General features: G+C 42.7%; 1 pseudogene; it reads left to right on the plus strand.

Annotated features, from left to right (window-relative positions):
- The first annotated feature begins 7,069 nt into the window (after positions 1-7,069).
- Positions 7,070-8,734, plus strand: LOC119497314 (annotated as a pseudogene).

The following is an 8,734-nucleotide window of genomic DNA, read 5'->3' on the forward strand; positions in this document are numbered from 1 at the left end:
TAAGACTGCTCTATATATAAAGTGTCTTGAGATAACTTCCGTTGTGATTTGACGCTATACAAAATAAATGAATTGAATTGAATTGAATTGAATTCCTTCATCACAGCAATGCATTCATTGCACAATAAACACCACGGTTTAGTATTGCTGCGGCTTATGAAGCAAATAAATACTTATCAGTATATTCACTCTTGAACTGGCAATTTTCAGCATCAACTTTACATGTCTTTGGCTTTGACAGAGACATTTTGAAGCTTGTAGCTTGTTATTAGCTTGACGCTGGCAGGTGGCAAACCCGAGGCCGTGACCGTCAGGTGTGCGCGAGAGAAACGTACCGTGATGCAACGTAAAGATGTATCCAAGCCACAGGAAGTGGCTCAGATGTGTCAAAGCAGCTCAACATATATCGTCAATGATCGCCAGGCGCTGCCTGCAAATCAGGTGTACTGATTTTGCAGGCAGCGTCTGGCGGGCCACAGAAAAAAAATAAAAGGGCCATATCCGGTTTGGGGGCCGCTAGTTGAATAGGCCTGCCATAGACAAACCAAGCGGGAATGTTTTCCCTCCAGATGCCAGCTAGAATCTGTTACTTTATGTGCCACTTAGTAACTGTGTTGTTTTCTCTCTCAATGATCTTCCAGAGAAGATGATAATGACATTATATATGCCAACATAAACTAATGTTCAGACATGCCCTAACACCACTCAACCTTTCTGCAGCACTCCTCCCTACGTCTCCTCTTCCATCTGCACCATCCCTGACTCCTATTTGCCTTTCCTTTCCTCAGTGCTCCCTCTACTGCCATTATCTTACCTCCTGGAAGTTGTTCCACACATCAAAGCATTCCTGGACAATCAGCAACCCATAGGATAATTGGGTGTTGGTGGAGGTTCCCCTCAAGCCCACTCTTTCCTCTGCGACAGGAAAAGAGCATCAATAAAAGAAGAGAAGAGTGACAGGCTCGTAGCCTGAAGCAGAGGGAAGGGCAAATGAAAGCCAGGAATGGTGGAGTGAGGACATGCATAACAATGGCTACCCTGCAAGGTAAACAATGACTCCTAATTACCAGGACCAAGTTTTTAATTAAGACGGTAGAGTAATTATTGCCCCTGACAGGATGATTGAGCCATGTCCATGGTCTGATTAGGTCGCTCATCTGGATGCTTCTCGTCCTATCGGGAGCCAATAATGTCATGACCTCTTGTTGTCAGATGGACAGCTACTATATGTGGCACAAGGAGGGAGTCTTCAAATGCTCTCAGTACTTCTTTTTTTCTCATGACTGAGTACACTTCAGCAGAAACTCCACACAGATATCAGTGAGAACAGCACAGGGCAGAGGGTAAACTCTGCAAACTCCTGGGGTGGTCTTTTCCTTTCACTATTATGTTTGTCAGTGATGTGGCTGGCTGGACATATTCTATATTTTTCAACAGATACCATTTGCAGACCAAAACCAACAATGAAGTGAAGTATGCTGATACATCTTATTCCTCTGTGTATTGCACAGAGGAATAAGATGTATCACATACTTCACTTCATTGTTGGTTTTGGTCTGCAAATACCATCTAATGATCACCATTGTTTTACTTTACTTTAATGAGCTTAATATGTCGTTTTTTTGTTTGTTTCTTTTTACTCAAGCCCCCATGCATTGTCTTGCTGCAAAAGCAGCTTGGTACCAGACCCTCTGCCTATCTCCAGTTTGTGACAAGTGATTCAAATAGGTCCGGTGTTGTGCTCTCTTATTGTGATTGGAAGAAACAACTGACCAATCAGAGGGCAAGAGTAGGATTATGGAGGAGTAGGAGGAGGAGGGAGGAGACTCATGATGGAGTACAGGTTCAGCTGAAGGCAACAGTAGGCTACTTTTGGTTAGCCTTGCTAGCTTGACATATTTACTGTAAATGTACAGTAAAGAAGCATGTGACATCACTGTCCTTGAAAAATTTAAAATTTTGATTGAGAGAAACAAGCCAAAAAGGACATGAAGCAAGTAAACCTCCATCCAAAATATGACATTGTAATACCTTTTAAAGTAAAAACTCATTAACAAACCAACAGGCAGAGACCAATACCATAATAACAGTTTGCAGAGTCAATAGTGGTCATTTGACAATAAACATGCTGGCAGTTTAGCTCGCTAGCTTTAGCGCTAGCTAGGCTACACACGGTGGTTGCAGTGGTTAGAGTCTTCCGGGACGTCATCTTCCTATATGACTAGGTATAGATCTCAACAGTGACCGACCAACCACAGCTCTGGTTCTGGGAGTGAATTACCATTAAAAAATTCCATTGGACGTTTTAGACAAGGCAAAAGTGAGCATGGCTCACCATACCTTCACTCACTGCTTGACCCCCACTAAAGTAGGGGAGTAGTCAAATGTTCAATGTGCAGCTGTAAGTTGCACCCTGGACTTCTAACCCCCCAAAAGGCAATAAATAGATCACACTGTCAACCATCATACCAAATTTGAAGTTCCTAAGTTAAATAGTTTGCGAGTTCTGCTCCGGAAACGAAAGTGGGACACGCGAACAGACGGACGGGACAAAAGGACGGACATGCGGAGCGCTATGTACCCCCAACTACGTTGTCGCGGGGATATAAAAATCCTTATCTAAAGAATTTTTAGCATGGAACCAAGCCAATCAGCTACGAGATGAATCCTGACCGTTAAAACATTGGAAAATGGAAAAAAAAGGCAAAGGTACAAGATTGTGTTCATAATTATTTTAAAAGTAAAGGAACCACTCATTCCATAAACCATTGCGAATGGTGACTCACCACAACTGGAAACTAACTAACCGTTTCAATCTAAAATGTAGACAACTGCATGACAGTATTTCTTCACCTCAGATGTTTTCAGAAACACATTTCGGTAACTATTTTTTGTGATATAAGAGAAAGTTTCCAAATGAGCTGATGTTTGCATGTTTGAAATCGGAGCAGACGGCACGGAGGAGCACGTACAAGCATGTACCCTCACTAGTCGTTTGCGGGCGCGGTAAACATTTCCATCGTAACAACAAGCTCCACAAATCACAGATGTCGCTGTTACACAGGATTGTGGGTAATGTAGTGCCTTTGTGTGAGAACCTGAATGAAACATGTTTTTCTTAAAACAAGGTTGATACAGTATATCATGCAGACTTGGGCTTCCTACAGGAGCATATACCATCATTTCACAATCTCGTAGCTTGTGGTAAGTCTATGACATTAATCAATCATCCTGATTCAAAATCCCGATTCAGAATATGAATGGGATTTTCACTTCTGGAAGTTCGAGCATTGTTGAGCTCTATAGCTACAGTACATCATGAAAAACAGCGACAGAAAAATGGCCACATGCGTGGTTGAGTTAGACAGCTGTAGTTTGTTGTAAGTTGACAATCAACCCCCCCCCCCTTTCGAACAGATATTGTCCTAATGTGAACACAATGCCTGGCTGAACAAATGAAGTGAAACAAAAGTTCCGTCTAGGCTGTATAAGAGTGGACGAAGTTTACCGTGACGTCACCCAATTGGTTTATGGACTGCCGTTTTGAAGCCTCGAGTTCTGCACTTTAGCCGTCGTCATCTTGGTTATGTTGGTTATTTGCAACCAGAAGTGACACGAGAGGGTGGAGCTAAGTGCGACCATAAAGGTTATAATTAACTTTCATGAACTGAAAACACACAGTGTGAAAATGTTAAAGTTTTTAAGACGGAAACAGGGACAACTCCCAAACCGGGATAACGCCGTGGTAGAGACCTGTCAATCACAAGGTAGCCTCGCCCTAAAGCATCCCCTGCTTTATGGTCTATCTGACTGTAAATGGGACCATCATTTACTAGATGAACATCATGCTGTATTGAAGAAGACTTGAAACTAGAGATTGAGACGATAAACTACGGTGACCAGACGTCCCGGTTTTGTCCGGGACTGTCCAGGTTTGTTTAATTAATTTGTGTGCATGAGATAAGAGATCCAGCACAGCGCACCGCTGCAGTCTCTATAGAGTTCCTTCTGCACATCAACAGGCATTTAGCTCCTCTTATCAAACTCCCTCAGGACAGGCCATTCCTGTCAGTCTTTTCACCTGGAAAGTGTCTCCATCCTGGACAAAATGTCCTCCTGAGCTCCACAAGTTTAATTATGATATCCTGAGACAAAACAAGTGAAAAATAATGTACGTAGTCCCAGACAACAATATGTTTCCTTTGAGGAAAACTCTCTACAGGACTCCCAAACTGTCAGTGTGTCACGAGGGGGATAGCCTGTGATTAAAGGGGGAGAAAGTAGTGAATGTGACAATACCTTCTTTCTGATCCCACTCCGTGCTCAAATGCGCCACAGGTGCGCCGAGTGAGCCATCCTGATTAAAAACACCACGGTGCGTGCATATCAGCGCGTGTCCGTGCGCGCGTAAATGCGTTTTTTTTCTGCATTTGAAGTCCAGTGGAACTGCTGATGCTGGCCCTTTTAAAAGGTTCTGAGTGCTGCACAGGTGGATGAATTATTCACTGCTGTTGACGGCACCAGCCTACTGCTCTTTACTAATGAATGAAGAGCTGTGATGTGACATGAAACTTTGCCTTGATTCTCACTGAACCTCGCATTAACCTACAAAGAATTCTCATTCAGCTTCAGTTGCTTTAACATTATGGTCTTTGGAGTTTAGTGGAATTTGTTAGTGACTTTTTTATCTTGTTGTTCATGATGATCAGGATCAGGCTGTTCTTTAATTTCAACGCATGCCGGAGCTTTATACAGACAAACAAATTATTTACGCATTGGAAGTGACTTATTTTAAGCCCCAACTAAAGGCTCATGGTACCAATTTTACATGTCAACTCATCATAAGGATTACTACACAATCTGTAAAAACAGTTATGTCTTCTGTGGCTCGGGAGGAGCTTTGTCAAGTCTGACAAATAATCTAAGATTGGAGACTAAATTTATAACAGAGACACTGGGGGAGTGGAGTTTGAAAATCTAGAAAGGGAAGATGTAACGAAAAACACTGATTTGCATAATAGTAAATGTAATACAGTTCTAACTCACATAGGCTCCGCCCTCTATTGGACTCTATGGGTAAGACTCCTCCAATCACACAAACGCGTAAGCCCACTGAGATGTGCATAAACGCAGCCGGCAAATCAGGACATGCCCTACCGAATATGTGCATTACCATAGTACATAAAGCGTCATCCAGCGCTGCCTGGTATTCATTTGGTGCCATGCCATTGTTTCCGACAGGCCGTTATTCCGAATACTAACACCCAATTGTTCCGAAAATAATCAATTGCCTCTCACTCTTCACTCAGTCAGTCAGACAGACAAACAGATCTCAGTCAGATATGCAGCTGCTAGAAAAATTATATATTTCCTGGCAGGCTGTGTTGGAGTAAAAAACGCCGCCGCCGTGTGTCTTTATTGCACGGAGCATCCCGTTTTTTCCCTTGGTAACGCTTCTCTCAAGGAATTTTATTTTTTCTCCCCCGGAGCCTCATGGGCCATTTTACGTCGTCAGGCCTGGGGGCTTGAGCCTCGGTAAGCCCATGCATTAAGATTGCGGTGCGGGGAGGGTGTGTATTTTCATAACAACAGGATTTTGTAACAACGGGTGCTTGTATTCAGAATAAGGGCTGTCGGACTAATGGGCTTCGGTCCAATGGTGCATTTTTATTGGGTTGTCAGAATAACAGGCTGTCGAAACAATGGGCAGTCCCCAAAAGTCAGAGAATCCCCACAGTTATTACAATTCATCCTCTGGGGGACGTGCATACCTGTACCACATATGACAATCCATCCAATAGTTGTTGAGCTATTTCTATATTTAACACTTTCAACACCATGATTCTTCGTGATAATGCTCGGGGAGTTTTCAACAGTGTATAACAAATTGTCCAGGTTTTCACCACAATTAAAATAATGATATTATACTTATATAGACGTTTATCATGTTGCACTCATTCATTAATTTGTGCGCAGAAGATAAGAGAGGCAGCACAGCGCACCGTTGCAGTCTCTATAGAGAGCGATGTTGCTCGCTGTCAAGCCGCAATTACGCACGGACACATTAGAAATCTGCTGGTTACATTTAGTGTAGTTTTGAACCAGAGAACCCTCCGTGCTTATGTGCACATCAAATGTGTCGTTTTGATTAATTATTCTACACAGTTCCTTCTGCGCATCAACAGGAATTTCGCTCCTCTTACTACTCCCTCAGGACTGGCCGTTCCTGTCAGTCCTTCACCCAGATGGTGTTTCCATCCTGGACAAAATGTCCTCTGAGCTCCACAATTTTAATTATAATAGCCGGAGGCTGTGGCGCGTTAACATGAGGTGATAAAGAGTGTTCGGGTTCAAACTAAAGTTGAAAAATAATGTACGTAGACCCAGACAACAACATGTTTCCTTTGAGAAAAACTCAACAGGACTCCCAAACTGTCATCAGAGGGATGGCCCTGTGATTAAAGGGGGAGAAAGAAGTGAATGTGATAAGTCATGATGTCACAGCCTTTAATGCCCCCCCTTATATAATGCCTTCTTTCTGATCCCACTCCGTGCTCAAATGCGCCACAGGTGCGCCAAGTTAGCCATCCTGATGAAAACGCCTATGGTGCGCGCACGTGTATGAACATGCGCATGCATGACTGTGTGGTACACTTAAGGGTCCCGGTTTGTGGGTTTGAAAATATGGACACCCTACCATGTGTGTCTGTACAAGATTTCAGACCTTTATCACTGTGGACTAAAGTTGCCAATGGATGAGGCTATCCCCAGAAGCTCGCTGTAACCCATTGCTACAAAGAAAGACGAACAAGATTAAGATTATGCAGCAATGCAAGTAGCTCTGTGAGGACTACTTAGGCTCAGCTGTGCTTTGGGCTAAATGCTAACATGCTCACAATGATAATGTTAACATGCTGCTGTTTAGCAGGTAGCAAAGTTTTCACGTGATGTCACGGCCCTATAGGAACGCCCCCCTGGAGGCCAAAACAAGGCCGTCTTTCCGCTTCCCGCCAGATAACAAGGTGACTGAATTTCGTCGCAGACCTTTTGATTTTCGCCATCTATTGAAATGCCGGACAGTTGTTGTGAATTGGATGCACTAACCGACGGGGAGACAAACCTGGGCTGTGCTTTTACCATATCCCTTCAGGAAAAGAAAACTTAGAAAGGAGGAGATTGTGGATTTCTGCCATCAGACGTGACTCTGTCCCTGGGGAGGGCAAACAATGGCAGCCATCGAAGTACACACGTATTTGCAGCGAACATTTCATCAAAGGTAAGCTCAATTTAACACTGCATGTTAATTATTATATTTTTCTTATTATTTATTATTATTATTATTATTATTATTATATTATATCTGTATGTAATTGTTCCGACTTAATTCGTTATCATAGCAACCAACTCCAGTGAGTGACATTAACTTCAGCTGTTAGCTAACACTAGCTGAATACAACCCGAGTCAAAGAAGTTCCAGACTGCGGTGGTAAATTAAATCAGAATACAACTATGTGCAAATCCTTTTCAACCTTTGTTGAATTAAATACAAAGACAAGATGTTAAAGTTTCATTCTGAATGTGATGAGTCTGTTTTTATTTACGTTTCACACAGCGTCCCAACTGTATGGACTGGAGGTTGTAGTAAGCGGGGTTTGATCGTTATAGTTAACGGGAAGGTTCATTTTCAGTCTGGAGAGATAAAAGCTGTTGTTGGAAAGGAGAGGTTGTTCTACCAGTTTGCATGAACGGTATCTAAAAGCTGAACTGATACTCTCTTTACACTTGTTGGCATATGTTGGACATAAGCTCTCTTGTATCATTATAGGTGCCAAATCTGATGACCCGCTGTCCCCTGACTGGGTTCCATCCGTCTTCTCACACACACCAGCCACCAAGAAGAGGAAAAGAGAGAGAGACATGGAAAGGTATGGCCACCACAGCAGGATGAAGAACAAAAGGGTGAAGGAGAAAAGAAGCAAGTGGATGCCCTCCGAGAGTTGTCATCAGTGCCAGAAATTGAGTCTGCTCCACCTGCTGAGGATGAACAAACAGTGTGACAACAGACCATGTAAGGAAAAGACTGAAAGATTACAAAGAGAATGTAATAAACTCAGGGAGGAAAACGAAAGGCTGAAGGACAAAATTAGATCAGGAATATTTGATGAACTGGCTTTTGAAAAAGATGATGTAAAGTAAAGACAATGACTGGAATCCCCACATATTCAAAGTTACAAGTTGTGTTAACGTTTGTGATGTCGTTTTTGCAGACTGGTACAAACCTCTCTCCCTTCCAGCAACTGCTGCTAACTCTTATGAGACTGAAAATGAACCATCCCTTTTCATTGCTTGGTTGTATTTTTAAGATCTCAATTCCAACTGCCAGTTAGAACATTTAGAAACACCGTTGATGAAGTTTTGAACGCGAGGCTCGTTCCAGCACTTGTGTTTTGGTGAAATCGAGAAGAGCTTCAGCTGTCGATGCCGATGATATTTAGACAGGTCTTTCGTAAATGTGCCTGCATTATTGTCTGCTTTGAGATTTTCATTGAAAAGCCTAGAGGACCTATGAGCAAGAGCACAGACTTACTCAAAATACAAACACCACCATACCATGAAATATCTAATTGGCATAACACCACAAGGAACAGTTTTATTTTCTATCAAAAGGATGGGGAGGCAGAACATCAGACAAACACTTGACTGAGAGCAGTGGATTTTTAGATCACCTCAACCC

This window comes from Sebastes umbrosus, chromosome 11 (genome assembly GCF_015220745.1).
Source record: "Sebastes umbrosus isolate fSebUmb1 chromosome 11, fSebUmb1.pri, whole genome shotgun sequence".
Taxonomy (NCBI): Eukaryota; Metazoa; Chordata; class Actinopteri; order Perciformes; family Sebastidae; genus Sebastes; species Sebastes umbrosus.